This window comes from Rhopalosiphum maidis, chromosome 4 (genome assembly GCF_003676215.2).
Source record: "Rhopalosiphum maidis isolate BTI-1 chromosome 4, ASM367621v3, whole genome shotgun sequence".
In the NCBI taxonomy this organism is placed as follows: Eukaryota; Metazoa; Arthropoda; class Insecta; order Hemiptera; family Aphididae; genus Rhopalosiphum; species Rhopalosiphum maidis.
Window position 1 is genome coordinate 9,167,535 of NC_040880.1, and position 18,657 is coordinate 9,186,191.

An 18,657-nucleotide genomic window follows, 5' to 3' on the forward strand; every position below is an offset into this window, starting at 1 on the left:
CTAGTTAATTCAAGTCAAATTTGTTATAAATCTTTGAATAGTTCTAAAAAAAAAAACTCAAGTTAACCAATAGTTTACGAAATTGTAACTTCAACTGTCAATGACTTGTATCGTGTTAATTATCCACGTCTCTCACCACTTGAATTGCAAACTTCAATATGCGTTAAATATATTTATTATTAATAAAATGAGTTAATTTTTAATATAATATATTAGCATATTACATTGTATTGATTTACAAAACGATTCTGATGTAATTTAGTGTTATTACTAAAGATTTTAATTTAATTTATATTGATTTTACTAATGTGTATATAATATGTAAATACCTAATCTAATATATGTATATATATATTCTAAAATTTTAATTTTAGACTACAACAATACAAAATAAAATCGTTCTAATATGTATAACATAGAGTCTAGGAAGGATGAGTGACTCCGTCAAAAAGTTATGTTAGATTTTATGATGTTATGCTTAAGTACATGTGTACAATACACTATGTTGTAGAACGATATCAAACAATAAGCTAATTATTTAAATTTAGTGAATTATGTTAGTCTGAAAAGAAGGGATGGAAAATGTAGAATAAATAATTTAAAAAGTATCACGTTTGGTTTCACTTCAACAAGGATAGAACATTCTTGTATACTTAGATAGTTCAAATTTCTATACAAAAATTTCGATTGACGCTAATAGTCAGATCGATTATTTACTAAAATTCGACACAAATAATTATTTATAAAATTATTTTAATTAGCTAGATTATGCTATATAGATTATTGTTATTATATTAATTAATATAAAAATTGTTGTTGGTTTTTAATGAAGTACCTTAATTAATTATAATATAATTACACAGTAATTTATCGTACAAATATGATATCAAATTTCATAATAATTTATGAAAGAGGTTAAATAATAAAGCCATATAATTTAATTTAGGAAATATTATTATTGACAATAACAGAAAAAATAAAATTATAGATCATATTTACTATGTAATCAATTTGCTAACGATAATACTAAAAAAATAATTAATTTATTCATTACTAAAATATGAGCTATTAATATCTGTTTTTGTTTTATAATTAAACGTAATAATGTAAATTATATATAACACTTTAGAAAATATTAATACTTTTGTTAAAGTATGATATTTTATTATTATGATTTCATAATGATAACATTAAAAATATTTGTATTTTATTATTATTTTGTTGTCAAATCATAATATAATATTAAGTAAAAATAATAGTTTATGTGAATAAAGATTAACTAAAAATAATGTATAACATTTAAGATTACTTAAATGTGCCATAATTAAATCTCGTATTTAGATATTTCATAATAATAATAGGCTTGCAAAAAAGAAAGTATATTAAAGTAACAAAAAATAAAACAAAACTCACTTAATCATTTGACAGGTGTGAGTAAACAAGGCAGCGTGAGACAGTGAATTTTTTTGTCACATGATTCTTATATAATAATATCTGTAAAAAAAAAAAATACAATTTAAGTTATTAAAGTATTATTTTTTATGTACCTAAATACACCAGTAGTTTTAGAAACCATAATTTAATTTTTAAACAGCTTGTAACAAATTATATTTAAACATTTTTTTTTGAAGTAAAAATAATACTATGTATAATAAATATAATACATTCTACTTTACCAAAGTTAAAAATATGTTATTGCGTAACAGTGAAAATAATAAAATGTATTTTATTGTATGACAATGTAGACAACTTTATGCATAATATACGTTTGTATTCAACTTGCTTGAATAGTTGTGTATCATAATATAATGATCAAATAAAAATTGAGACATTTTGTGACATGTCAAGTTGATTGTCCTATACAATCGAAATTTTTTTATTCTATAATATAATTTATTTGTATTTGCCATCTATCAATACTGATGACAACAATTAATTGTAATTTTTAAATTTAATTACATTTATTTATAATTATTTACATATTGTATTTCTACAATATATAAGTTACGGATAAATGATTAATTTTAACTTTAAGAAAGCTTAAAAAAAAAAAAATATAATAATAATATCAATTTGCAATTTATTTTAAAAATACAACCACTTATATTTGGCCTAAAAACGGAGTAGCTTGTAACGTATACACAAGTAGTCTGATTTTAAATTATTGGGCTCACTTTCTATGGTTATTCTTATTTAAAAAGAAATTCAATAGTTTCATGAAAAACCCAGTTCATTTTTACGAAATATAATAAATGAATAGGTACTTGAAAGTATATCTTTCACAGTTGCTTGTAATATGCATTGTTCAGATATGCTGATCATACTTTATTATAATACTGCTGAGAACAGAAAATCAGAAGAAATCGAATAATCGTTAAAACTTTTGGACGCATAATCGTTTGAAATTGCATAAAATTGTAAAATGTATATTATATTATCTAGGCGTCTGAAATTCGAGGACCTTATTTTTAACCCAATCAGTAATATTATTTATCTATTTGATAAATTGAAGCTTTCATTCCTATAAATTTACTATAGGTACGTGATGATAAGTGGTCGTTATTTTGTAAAGTATACGTGTAGTATTTGTGAACGGGTTCAACTTTTAGATTGATGGGCTTCGATTTGTCAGCTCCAATAACCATGTTTGACAAATTAAATGACAAACGATACGGCGTCTATGGCTACCTACTTGGGGAAATTACTCTTGTTAATTAATCTTCGTTAACCACAGGAGAACACACTGTAGCTGAGCATAGTTATTATTTAGGTACATGAGGCTTTTTGGAGTTAAAATAAATTAGGAGAGAACCCATTCAAATTTTTGAATATTAAAAAAATTACCATAGAAATCTCAAAAAAAAAAAAATAAAAACTCTTAGAGTGCAAGGCAATATCTTAAAACGAAGAATTCCTAATAGTTATATTATGTTTGATGATATATTATAGTAGTAGTAAAAGTAAATATACTATATGCATGTATCCATTGTTGCCACCTGCGGGCTGCGGTTATAATTATGTTCGAAATTCTATATTTAACGATAAATCAAGTGTAACTGTGCAACTCACATTATTGCTTTTCAGCTTTAATTATATATAAATAAAAAAAAGGGATGAATGATCGTTTCTATTATAGTTGATAAGTCCTATTTAACATTTCAAGACTGAAAGGAAAAAATAATTAATCTTACACCAATCGGTTGTTAATGAATTCAATCCATGGTTCAAATTATATATTATACACATGCCAATATATATATATATACATATACATTTAGTTGTTATTTTTCATAATTATAGTACTCTACATTTTGAGCATATCAATATACTATACTTATAGTGACAGTATTTCTCAATAGTTGATTTAAAGTTATATATAAAATTTAAGGGAAAAAAATATTTGACATAAGTACAATATTAAAGCGATAAAAAAAAATCGACTTACATAAATAGATTTACCACGGATTTATGTCATTTGTGATTTGTTTTAAACAATTAAAAGACCCAAATATTGTAGATAAATTCAAAAATCAAAACCAGAATATAAGAAGTTTCATAATAAACATTAAGTAATTACAATTTTCATTTGTTGTTTTACATACATCATACAAAATCAACATACATCCAGTACCTAAATATAAAATATTACTATTATTATAATATTATGATGTGTACGGCCGCCAGTATTGAGCAACCGTAAATAACAAGGTTGTAATTTTTTTTTTTTTTTCTAACATTTACTACTACAAAAATAATTAAAACAAAATACAAAAAATTTGATTTGTTAAAACTTAGTGAAAAAAACTATCCTCAAATGAATGAAATACCAAATTTATGATTATGTATCTATTCCTATATTTTTATCTAAATCGAAACCAATAGGAATATGAAATATTCAATATATTTTTACAACATACTCATTCCATAATATACGTACCCAACCGCTATTAACAATTAAACATTGTTATTATTATTATTTTAGTATCATTAATACGACACGATGCATTATATGTATCTATCTATATTTATGTGTGTGTGTGTGTAGTATTTCATGCTTTGTAAAATGCATAAGGAAAAAAATAGTTTAACTGTACTGATAAGATTTAACATTGTTTTGTTGGTTCGTTTCCATTTGTTTTTATTTTACTTTTTTTTTTTTTTTGTACATTAGTGGTAGATGACACAGTACAAAATATGAACAAAAGGATTTTTACTTATGATGAAAAATACAGCATTGAATTGGACTGAAACACATTCAAACAAAAAGGGGCACAGTGGTGATTGATGCGTTGTATCCTGCCAGATGATGAAATATAATATTATGGTTTAGTTTCGCTGCCTGAACAGTATTTATAAGCACGTTGTTTCCGATGTAATATTATTTATTATTGTAGAATTTATTTATCAAAATAACAATTTAGATATACAATACTGTTAGACAATACTAAGAGCCTTTTCAAATTTAAATTTAAAATCGATTATGAGTACTAATTATATGTTTATGGTAACACTATGCAAGCTAGCCTTAAATGCTTAATTCAATTTCTTTCATGTTTTTTATAATATTCTTCAGCATTGCTTATTACATATACATAATCTATATACGTATACGTTTTATACATAGTTGATTTTTGTAGAAATATATGACCCGACTACTCAACTAATATATCATGAGAGCTTTTAAAAATATAAATAACCATTAACTATTTCTTTACATTATCAGCAATGAATATACTTGTTTTACGTTGATGACGTGTTTTTTTGTGACTTAACATACTTTTTATGATAGAAAAAATACTCCAATTTTTAATGTCAAGTTATTTTTTTTTTCGGAAGATTAAGTTAGAATTTAGTGTGAATTAAATTCCCAATACTTTTAATAATAACCCGGAAAAAACTAGAAAATCGAAAAAAAAAATACAAAACTTCAAATGTTGATGACGTTGGATATTTAAACGTAAAATAACGAGTAGATCGCAATTTAAAAATCCAAAGGGACTTTAAACTTATGTCATTGTATTTATCTATCTATCTATATACATATATAATACACCTATTGTACACACCTAATTTTTCAAATTGTTTTTTTTTTGCAAAAGTTAGTTCATCTTATCGTATTAAAAATAGAAAAATAAATTGCTAATAGCAATCCACATGAGTGATATATTAACATATAGGATTTTATAATAGTGTCAGTTAAGAATCGTTTTTTGTATCTAAAATGGTTTATTATTTGACTTAATTTTAATATAATATCCATTACAATGACGAGTAATACTTGAAACCTATTACGCAACGTAAAAACTCCAGTTTTTATTTTGTTATTATTCTGTAGCCACTTACAATTTTTATTGAATCTTAGTGGTGTATTCGATATCATGATAAAATCAATGTCAACAGAACTTGTTAAATACCTATCGTATCACATATGTTTATAACGAATATAAAAATAATTATCAATGTTTTCGTCAGGTTAGGTTAGGATTTCGTTGTTAATCGGTTATTCACTAATAATATTTCAAATATATTATTATTAATAAATTACCTGTACGAGTATTTACATCACGATCTGCATTACTAATATAATTATAAACTGATTATATTTTCAAATCTGTTTTTAGATTATTTTATATACCTTCGATTATGTAGGCACATCGTATATGCTTGTATAATAATATATATATTTATATATAAATTTAATTAATTTTATATTGCGAAAATAAAATGTATAATTATTTGAGTTTATTTAACTATTATTTATACGGGACGAGCTCAATCACCTACATGATATATAAAATTCAAAATTCAAATACATTAATAATAAAAATAATTTAAAATATATGAAAAAGGTATAATAAACATATTGATCACTCAAATAACTAAGCTATAACTTATTGCCTAATATTGAAATAAAAATAAAATCATAACACATTTCATACATTGAATATTTAGGTCAAAATGAGGGAACAATTTTAAATATAGAATAATTTTTATTAGTAAAAAAAAAACAAATGTTTCATAAAGAAATGTGTCACAAAAATCAAACTGACTGATCAATTTTATACATATATTTAAAAATATATTTTTGTTTTAGAATTTATAGTGTCTTTTATATGTATATAATTTTATTTCATTTGTATTGAATGAAACGTGTAACGATCTATAACGAATACGAATCATCGAGAGAACACATATTTTTCTTATATTATATGTATTATAACTTTATAATACAAATAATATAGTGTTTAATTTATATAGTACTACCTATATTAACCGATATTATTCTGTTTCGGGGGAATTACAATTTTCATCACCAATCAGGAACTAGTATTTCCACCAGAATTTTTGTAGCTCCTCCTCAAATTCCAACTAGATGTGACATTGATAAATACAAATCATTAGTCAATTCCGGTAATATAGCACAATTATATAAATATTATTAATTCATTCTGTATGCCTAATAAATTATTAAATAAATTATTATTGTATTGATAATATTATTACTAAAACAGGTATGACATATAATGTACAATACCATTAATGTTTAGAAGTCTCTGTTAAATGAAATGTGTCTGGTTATGCACTCATATACTTAACCATTTTAATATTTTAAATCACTCACCAAAAAAATAGAAACAAACCTCTCTAAATTGTAAACATATAAATATAATATAATATACTATGTGATATACAGCATATTATAATTTAAAGCCTATAAATGCCCATGAATTTAAATTTATGTACGAACGATAATTATGTCAACCTACTTATTATTTTTGACCTTAATTTTATAACGTCAAGTTTTTCACAAAGTAATCTTCTGTTTTAATTCTTTGTTTTTAAACAAACCATTATTTTAAGTCTAAACTTTTCACAGTTCGTTATCAACTTTACAACAAAATTCAGAAAGATTGATTAATGTAACAGAAACATCCAGCTGAGTTTTAAGTAAATATTGGATTTCGCAAATTCGTAAGTTTTTTGTAATGTCATTGCGTTATCTTCTTACGATAAGAAAAATAAAGTAGATAATTGAAAAAATAAGTTTTCGACCTAAATCTGTAACTAAATGAATATTTGGAATTTCATCTGAAAAATATTCTGTCTTAAAATTTAATAAGAAACCAATAGTCGTTTATTGTAAATAATTGCGGTCTAAACAAAAACCAAATTTTTCGTGTTTTATTATTTTTGTCTCGCTTTATATCAGGTAGACTTAATTAAGTAAAACGAATCAATTGTATAAAAAAAAAATGTGATATAATATTTTATTCGTCTTGAAAACGCTAAAAAAAAACCTAAAAACTAATTTTATGTTGAATTGAATACAATAAATGTAAACATTTTAAACAGCATATTATATAATATCACTGTATCAATTATAATTCGTTACTATAACAAATTTAATATTTATAATATATATTAGTGTATATATAATGGTGTTAATAGCGATAAAAAAAGGTTTGTTTTATAAATAACATAACATTTACACGTAAATTGTTATTTATTGTATTTTTGTTATTCAAATTATGAATTCTCAATAATTAGTTGTGTTTAGATATTCCATAAACAAATACGACGAATATTTCACGTACCTATATATACACGTACATGTTTACGTTTTATATAAATGTAGATAACTAAACGTTATTGCAGTTACCTCTGAGTGTATTTGTTATTATAGGTGAATGTAAAATAGTTAAATCTTACCGATGTAAGGTACATACCATAAACAACGCCATGTGTTGTCGATATTTTTGTAGGATATGGTTACTGGTGAGGACAGGGTGAAACGTTTCAGAGGTAGAGTCTTTTAGTAGTGATATAATATTGTTATTAAAATATATCAGTCAAAAAATGGCAGCACAAGAGTATTGACATTTCAAATTTATTGGGGTTCGATGGGTCCCGTCTAAACCGACGACGATGTCGGCGAAATTAAATACGGCCGACTTGTCCGTATAAATATTGATGCGCTCGCCGGAAGTGTGTTTCTAATAGTGGGTGTGAGAAAAAATCGATATGTATTCATACCTTATTTTTATTTTATTTATGTTCCATATAATTTTTATTACAAGCATTTTTTCAACAAGCGTTAAAACCATATACGGTTGTCATTGGTGTGTGTTTTTCTGTGCATATTTTAATAAATATACAATATTTTTTTTTTTTTTTTAAGTCATTTATTGATATATAAACATTCACACAACTTATTAGTAGATTGGTTGTGTCAAAATTGTATTCTTATGGGGTTTTTTTTTTTAAGCCCGTTAAATTGTATAATAGTAAATATGTGCACGATAGTATAATTTAATTTAATTGTACTAAGAATTCGTACGAATAATGTAAACTAATGACTAGGTATATAATATGATTACGAACATTACTCATCGAGTAAGTCTCAAATATTATATAATAAAATATTATCGGAGTTCAATTTATTATAGATAGCTTAAAATCAATATGCATTAGTTTATGATTTATTTGAGCAAACTACATTGAAAAACTATTGTATAACAGACATACTTGATTAAATAAAAAGGTTTGAACTGTATTTTTTTTTATTCAACTAACTCAAAAAGGTATAAATTTAAATCTAGTAGTGTCTATAAGGTAATTAAAGACCTATAAGGCTTGGAGTATATGATACAAATTAAGGCAAATCTATATATTTAAACACAGCCCTAATTACTTTAATACATTTACATCAATTAATTTGACTAATTAATACTATCATTCGATTAAAAAACCACAATAATGACTTTACTCACGAGAATATCAAATTAAACTATTTTACACAGTGCTTGGACATTTGACGAGAATGTATATATTTTTTTTAACTTTAAGTAGCTGTATAATGTATATTTGTTTAGTGTTAAACACGTGACTTTATATGTTTGTGTACACAAATAGCATAATAGCATTTAAAACTTAAAACACAACACATGGTTAGTATATTATGGTATACTATAGTTAGATGTTAAATTGCATAAATTTCTCATTTCATATTATGCTATAATACTAAATCGTATAACTAAATATTGGTTTTGCTCTTGAATAAAATACATTTAAAGTCCCTGATCCATTTTTCATTAAGTTAAACCTGGGAACAAAATTAAAATAAAATATCTTTCTGACTTATTTTACTAAAATAAAAATAAATACTTTAATAGATTATTGAAAACGTACAACATAACTATATACCAAACACATTACATTTAATACATTTGAGAATTAAGTTTGTTAAGTTATTGATTGAAGAAAAGTAGTCATAGTAGTTAGCAGTAGTAGTAGTAGTAGTTTACATTAATACTTTTATATTTTTATTACGATTAAATACGATTTAAATATATGTTTTCATAGAAAATGCACGCATTATATTTAAGCTTAAATTCAAGTAAATATTATGTATTCTATATTATTTTATTATGTTATATATTTATGCGCAGCACTAGCTTCAAGCATATTATCATAAGCAAGTACCCAACGGTATTACTACGCTGGTCTGAACGCGCAGAAATAGTATACATACTGTGGCAAAACCAATGATACAAATCACATCATGATGGAAGTCTGATTAGCATCCGAAATTATAGTTAAATAACTAATTACAATTTGCAGCATTGATACGTATAGCCCGAAAAATGTCAATAAATTAATTTCATACGATACACACATATGTATATATTACAAACGGTACAGCTTAAGGTGTGTGTGTGTGTGTGTTTGCATGTAGAGATCTTCTAAGCGCATTATCTACACTCCGGACACGCTCAAAAGTCCCTCTGGGAATATAATCATACGTGACAATGGGCACTACCTACTTATTTATATACCATATAGGTATATAATATTTATACACGGTTTCCCTGTAAACCAGCCATATATACACGCACGAACCCTACGCCCCGTGCATAAAATAATAGCATATTATGATATCGATTTGCGGCCGTTTATTTTACGTAGAAGTCCGTTTTGACCGTGTGTGCTGCCTGCGCGTTCGGAAACCGTTTTAATGGCATTTTAATCCTCGCAATATTATGGCTTGGGAGTAGTCGCGTTGATTACCTAACTCGTTGCGACGACGTGTATTGTCCTATTATACACGGGCAACAACTATCGGTGTAAATATGTTCTTACAATATATTTTATCGAACTCTCATTATTATTATTATTATTCGCTGTAATATCCATCCCAAGACCGCGTGACAGTTATTGGGAAATATGAAACTGATAGTCTGAGGTATTGCCAAGTATAAACATTATTGTATGCTGATCGTTTTTTATGTACGATTTTTTGTCGATCGGTTTTCGCATTGGCCTAAGTCCAAAATGCTATTGTTAATATTTCTATTGATTAATAATATAAACATGCTTTCTCTATGTTGATTTTGTATCGTGGGTTTAATTGTTTGTTATTTCTATTTTAATTATTAATTCTGTAGTGTAATATGAACAACATATGAAAAACCTTTGTATTAAAACAAAAATTAAGTTTTTAGAATGAGTGGGAGATTTTTAAAATTAAAATATTAACATAAAGTTATACTATTAATAGAAAAAAAATCTATAATGTCAAATATCTATAAATAGATCAAAAAGTCAAAATAGAAGAAATTACGGAAAAAAATTGTTATTTTAAAAATTTAGTAAAAATTTCAAATATTTTCGTGGTTTTTGAGTTACACACAAAAAAAAAAACAAAATCGATTTTATCAAAAATTGGTTTTGCGTAAAAAAACCACTCTCAAAGTTAAAAATCTAAGTATTTTTTGAAAGCCAAAAGGCAATAACAGACATACAAAAATTATTTAGAGTTATGTTGGTTTAATCTTACACTTTTATGTTAGTTTAGGGTACCAAATTATATCTCATTGATTGGACTTGGATAGGTCAAAAAATTCAATACTTTTCAAATTATTAGAAAAAACTAAAAAAATATTTATGTTTTAACAGATTTTGATAAATTGATTAGGTCTTTTTGTCGTTAATAAAAAAATGAATAAATGTATAGATTAAAATGATTACCAAACATCGATATTATAGACTATAGAATTTCATATACAAGATATAATTTTATGAATTGACACTTATTGATTTTTGTGACAATTATTTTAAAATTCACGAATCTTTAAAATATTATACACTTATCGTATAATATTTATAGTTGTAACAGTTTTAAAACATCGAAGATATATATATAATGTATAATGTTTTTTTTTTATACGAGAAGATATATTTTGAAGATCGATTTTTTTTCATATATTAAAAATAATGATTTTTTCTATCTATTTTAGAAAGTAATATGTTATATTTAAAAAAAAAACATTATCTTCTATTATTACGTACTTTGTTATTTTCTTTTAATGTATCTAATATCTATACTAAATGATTATACTCTATTAACGCATTCCTACGATGTGCAGTACTAAAAGATAAGTTAATAACAATACCTAATATAATGATACTAATTATTATACTATACAAGTGATGTTTATAATAACAATTAGTTATACATACCACATCACAATAAAACGATTAATAACTAATAGTAATAATGTAAATAAACAATAAAATATCCACTCAGAGTTGTATTTTGTGTACAATGGTTTATCGTTGAATTCAAATTGATAAATAAAACCTCATTTGTTACAATGATGCACTCGATGACGAGGTACACTAAACACCTACTATAAAACATATCGAATTTTATAAGCTTTTTTTTATTAATAAAATTGCCAATTTCGTGTGTTAATTTTAACACGAATTGAAGATATAAATTATATGTCACAGACGTCAAATACTGATTGAAATCTATACTAAAATTTTCTGATTTTTTGGACTTGAAAAAATTCCAAAAAATATAATAATTTAAACGATAAAAATACTTCTTATGGAATTCATTTCCATTTTCAGATGATTTCTAATATTATTCGAGTGGGAATTCGTTTATTATTATCGTCTATTCAACGTTGTTAGAATAAGAACATAAAAAAAGTTTATTATACCGCTGTATTACGTTTGAGCAACTAAATCTTTAGCAATCTTTTTTTGAATCTAATCTTCTATTGGTCTCTCGAGATTATCACTTTTTGATTAACGAAGTCATGAAAAATTATATTCACCTCTTTATTTTATCCGAACAACTTATTTACAGATATTTTACCATTTTATCATTTATATACATGAATGGAAATTGTATTAATTTGAATATCAATTAACTTAATTAATTTACCATTTCTCGGAAATCCAGCCATTCATCATACCCTAACTTAACACATAAACTAATCACACTTGTGTTAAATGTATTATTTATTGAAAAATCAATAAATTGGGTGAATATAATAAAGGTATTTATTTATGAAATGTGTAAAGTTGACTGTTTGAATGTTTTATTACTACCTATGTTGTATAGGTAGTAATAAATGATATGTTCTATTTATATTGTGTCGTAAAGTGTTATACTCTCGTTACGTTGAATTATACAAAAAATAAAAAATAAAAATAATGAGAACATTTTATTGGTAGGCACGAGTATAATATCATTTTTTTTCTTGCCTTATTTTTATGACAAATCGTATTGAATCCAAGGTAATTAGAATTTTTTATAGTGAATGTAAAATATGGTTGATCTATAATGTAATTATAAAATTATAAACAATGGTTTCAATTGATAAGTTTTAATATTTGTATTCATGAGGTTTATGTTCGAGCGATACAATAAAATATGGATTGGCAAAGAAGAGAAAAACATTAATAACAGTAACATTGCACTATAAAAGTTTCAATTAAGTCAAAACGGAAATATTATATGAGCTCTGTGAAAATGACTATGCAATATAATATAGAAAGCTGGACAGTATAATATATTGTACTGGCGTATAGCATAAAATTGAGTAAAAAATTAATGTGGTGGAAAATAAATAAGAATATTAACATTGATGAAATGCGATTGGTACATTTCTGTATAATTTATTAAGCAACAGAACACAAATGTTGATAATAATTTAAATTTTAAATGCAATGATATATAGTATATATTGTGAATAATAAAATAAAACTTAAAAATGATTAATATTTAATTTTTTTTTTTTTGTAAATTGTTTTATCCAAAGGTATGTGATATAAAACAATTATAAATTATAAATTATATGTCATATATGTGTAATTCAAAAGCAAATAAAATAACATGACCAAATATAAACTAAACATAACGGGATAAAATGAAGTTTTCGTTGACACTGTTTATTTCAAGTTAAATGTTTATTAAGAGCAATAATATTGTTTACTATATTACCTACTCTACTCTTTGTATTCTATCTGATAATTAAACACAATTAATTTTACTTTCAGATGAATTATATTTATTTTTTATTTTTAATAAACAATTCTCGTGAGCTCTGTATAAATATAAATTTGTTTTTGGTGATGTATATTTTTTTAAATATGCATGTAGAAATGATTGTAAAATAATCTATCAATCTACAAACAAATTAGAAGAAATATTTGATTATAATAAATAATAATAATTATTATTATTATTAGATTTAATATAGAAATTATGTTAATATTATGAACTCAAAATATATACTAGACAATTTAATCAAAAAAAGTCTGTTTTGGAAGTTAATGATAAAAATATTACCAGCCATTTATTACTTCATTAGTAAAAAGTAAAAGTATTAAATGCACATATTTTATAATAAAATAATTAATTGTAATACAGCATAATAATTAATAAATATTTGACAAAATAAATAATCAATAACACTAGTATTATACTAGTACTATGTTGAGTACTATATCAGAACTGATAAATATACTTAATAGAATCGTGTTGGAAAATATGCTATAGATAATCAAATAAATATCATATAGAATATCTAATGTTATGAATTTAAGTAACTTTATTTAAAAAATTAAAAATTAATATTTTCATATTAAAATAGTTAAAATAACATTTAATTTATGAAAATGTAATACTTTGAAGCCATTACGCCTATTTAATCACAGAATGATTTTACAACTTACTATTTTATCAGAGCCGATAAATTATAGAAAATAAAATATTGAATTTTTTTTTTTTATTTAAATTTACAAGATATTTTAATGAGTAATAACTATTATTTTAATAGTTTTATGAATAATTTGTATTAAATTAATACGTCAAAGCAATCTGATTGTGATTTATAAATAAAACATTTATATGAACAAAATATAATATTTGTAACACTTCTTTTTTAATAAATCAAAAAGTTATGATTGTTGAATATATCGCAGGATAAATGATAACAATAATTTAATGAAACACATCTGCAAAAAGTTTTAATATTATTTTGCTTACAAAAATAACTATTTATTCTAATTTATTTAGACTAAATTTAAAGATTTTTTTTTTTTTGTTTTGTGTAAGGTATTCACTTTGTTTTTAAATAAAAGCCTGATCATGAACGAATTATTTCACAGCATAATTCAACAGCACCAAAAAACTCTTCAAATAATTTAGCGAGGCCAATGATCGAAATGAATTTTTTAATAATTTAACTTTTACACTATTTACTACTTATTTACTTATTAAAAACCATTATTTTTACTTTTCAATAATAAACTTAAAATGATTTTATTGCTTAAATTTAAACAATTTAAGCATATCATTAAAAACTTATATAGATAGTAGTTTTAGTTTATTGCTATTTTTCATAAAACGTATACGTTGATCTAAATTTAAAATTAAACTATAGACCTGAAAACAAATTAGTAAAATTAATACATTTACTTTAGAATTTATTTCAATAATAATAATATTTAATATAATATTAAATGAAAAAATAATAAAGATTAAAATTGCTTATACGATAAATATTTTTATACTACATGTTATATATACACATTTTCCATGACAAATAAAGTACTTAAGATTTTTACCATTTAATTTATAGGATATTTATATTTTTATTAAAATCTGTTATACTATTTGTTTTTGTGATACGTTCCGGTAAGCACTACAATTTTCAAACTCGTTATAATGAGTAAATTTATAGAAAAGTGGTCAAGAAAATAGGAAATATTGAGAGCTGTTTATAGAAAAAATGAGTCCTTTACATACAATATTATTATAGTATACAAAATCATCGTCATTTCTTACGAAAAAAGCTGGTTATGTATGTGTATAAAAGATAAACATTTGGGATCATTTTTGCATTGCTCTTGGATTTACATAATGCCTTTAGAATATTGTTTGTTCCGGATATTATTCAGTGTTATAATATTCTCTCGGGACAAATTATTTATAACAATATTATAATACATATAAGTACGAATAGGTTTTTTGTACAACTATATTGCCACTATTAGTTGATAGTTTTGTACCTGATAGATATTCTTACTAACTGTATTTATTAGTTTAATGTTTGTTAATGACTAAATTAAAACTTTCAAATTCTTCTGCAGACAAAATTATTAAACAAAATGTATGTTTTTAGTAATTGAAATAATGAATGACAATCATTGTCATAATACCTATGTATTACCTTATATTTCTCATGATAAATAGATAAGCTATTCTTAATGGTTTTGTTAAGAAAGTTGGATAATGCAAAATATATCATTATATTTTATTATGATATTTCATGTTCAATAAACATTGTACTTATAACTTTTAATGTCAGTTTCAAACTGTTTACAGACTTCAGTCATTTTGTAAATTATTTTAAGTACAAAAGTGTAACACATATAAATATTGTTATGTTCAGGTAACTATAAAGAGAAAAATAGTTATAATGTATAAGCCTTGTTCACGTGTGTTATACTATTTTAGTATAACTATAAAATAAAAGTTAGGTATTTTATGACCATGAGTACTCAAAAGTCAAAATTTGTCAAATTTCAAAGCGCTTTTTAGTATTTTTTTTAACCATTTTAAATGGTTAGCTATAATATAAAATTTAAAATCATATCTTTATTTAAATGATTATATGTATTTTTTATATTTATTTCCATTAATTTCAAAATTAAATTCAGTATTTTTCTACATGCATTTGAATTTAAAACTCTAATAATGCACTTAAAACTTTCAAAACTGATGATATATATCACATTCAAATCTATGTACTCTTAATATAAACTTATATAATTAAGTTAATTTCACTGTTACAACGTTTTAATTAAAATCACAACTTTAACTACAGAAATGTATCATATTAATAGTTTTATCATAATTTTATAGTATCTTATCCTTAAGCCAAGCCAAAGTTAATTTATAGTTAAAATATTAATAAATTTAATTTCTCTAGATTCGGTTCTAACAATATCATAATATTATTATAAAATTATTTTAACAGAGAAGATAAAATAACTTTTGAAAAAGCTACTTAAACAATGGAAAATTGAGTCAATAGAAATATGTGCAGTATTAATTAAAAATATTGATCTAATATACCTAAAGAATTAACTTAGTGTCTCAATGACTTTTCAATATTTTTCATAATTTGATACATTTTTCTTCAAACCTAGGAAATTATAATAAAAATATGTACAAGCGTAAAATTATAGTTAATTAAATATCTATTATAACGATACACAAAACGTATATTTATTTTATGAATCAAAATTAGTAATAATACATATCATAGTATGTTTTAAAGATAAACATTAAAAAAAAAAAAAAAAAAAAAAAAAAAAAAATACTAATAATTCCTTTTCATATCAAATTTAAAATTCATCGCTTTATATAATCATATAATCATATAGTTACCATAAAATTGTACATAAGTATAATCAATAGTTACATTTAGCATGGTAGTAGGTAGATGTAATAATTTGTGAAGATTACAGAAACTACTTATTAGGTAGTATTGAATCATACTTTTGGAAATTGCTTTAAGTAAATTTTGTATAATGTGTTACATAATATAATTAATTTAAGTGGCAAAATAAAAAACCAAATACGCAATTCTAGCAACATGTTTGATTGATGGTTAGATTATAGAATACAAACGTGAAAACTCGTGAAAAAAAAAATAGCAAGATTGTATCACTTTGTCACGGAGTTCCATCACTGAATGGCTCCTTCGCCCAGGACCCAAGCGTCCCTTAAATTTAGCTAAAATAATTTAATTATTTATTTAATCTTATCTTGTATTGTATAAGCTTTGCACCATTTATGCTTATTGCAGAAAGCTGATTTATAGATTATACAAATACTGAATTAAAAAAAAAAAAATTGGCTTGAATTTCAGTATAATTAGAACACCATATTGTCACAATTTCTTTAAAAGGTAATTTTTCTTTTATAAAATACTGTAAGATATATTTTTAAAAATATTCAATATTTTTTTATTGGTATTAATAAATTCTAAAAATTAAAATTTTAAAATATTAATTATCAAAAGAATAAACAAGAATGAGCACGCTTGGTGAATAACATTGTATAATACATGTCACTATAGTATTACGTTTCAAACACTTCAAACAAATAAAAAATAAAAATAAGTACCTAGCTAGTACACTCTTTAGAAAATAATATTACTAAACAAAATAAAAATAACCACTTGCGTCGTTACCCGTTGTTTCAGTCAGCAAAAGATATAAAAACTGCAGCGTTTATCGAGTTCGACCCGTGTACTCGTGTATTTGCGTATTTGTGCTGTATTTTTTTTTTTTTTTCGTAGATATACAACATAAAACAAATCACAACCGTACGGACAACAATATGTCAATACCGGTATAATATTATGTTGTCGTACCGGTTAGTCTCTACCGTGCATGTAATATACTGATAGCAATAAACAATATATACGTATTTCTCTACAGACTTTTTGCCGTAAATCAGTTAACCTCCCGAGTCCCGACATCGGCCACACCGACACCCTTAAATAAATTCGAACGTATAGGCACCGAAATACCCTCTCGGGGCTGTTTTAACCGAACGCTAAATCAAACGAGGTCGCATAATATTATATATATATTGGCTTAATCCGTTGTTTCGCGTAGACACTTCGAATTTCAATTATAGCTGGGTGTCTGCAGGTCCCGCCGTGACGGTCGCCGAAACGCTGTTAGAATTTGCGACAATAGTTTGATCACCTGCGGTACCGTTATAGCCTTATAATTGGAATGTCACTTTGAAAGTAACCTAATATTTCGGTACCCAAAATATTTTAACATTTGCATAATAACATGTAAGTCTTCGCGAACGCAGCCACACGCATTAGTGAGAATAGCAATGGCGTGTATAATTATGAACAGAGTGAGGGGGGGGTTGATAAAATAACGTTACGATTCCACGTTCACTATTATGACGTGACGAATGTAATATTATATTGATGCGATCGATTATAATGCAATGCAACGCACTTAACCAATAATTTATCATTTCTCATACAATATTAATCGACGAATGAAAATATTTGAATTGCAACCGTCGTGGTAGATAGCATTTCCTATAATGTAAGTTTTGTAGTGGTACATTATTATTGTACATTAAACTTAAAAGTACATTAGGTCTTAACCTTACTATTTTATTCCTACAAATTTAAATGGGTATTTAATTTTTATTTTAATGAACGATTATTGTGGTCGTAAGACGTAAATATTATTATAGTTAAACGATAAAATAAAAAATAATAAATTAAAATTATCGATGGAGAAATAAATTAT

The 18,657-nt window shown here is 24.1% G+C and overlaps 1 protein-coding gene across 1 annotated transcript in view; it reads right to left on the bottom strand.

Moving 5' to 3' along the window:
• The window catches only part of LOC113550088 (small conductance calcium-activated potassium channel protein), a 245,212-nt gene that overhangs the window by 166,668 nt on the left and 59,887 nt on the right, over positions 1 to 18,657 (bottom strand). The window contains exon 2 of the mRNA XM_026951714.1: positions 1,414 to 1,494. The gene's annotated coding sequence lies outside the window, so the exon portion shown is untranslated. The remainder of the gene's footprint in view (positions 1 to 1,413; positions 1,495 to 18,657) is intronic.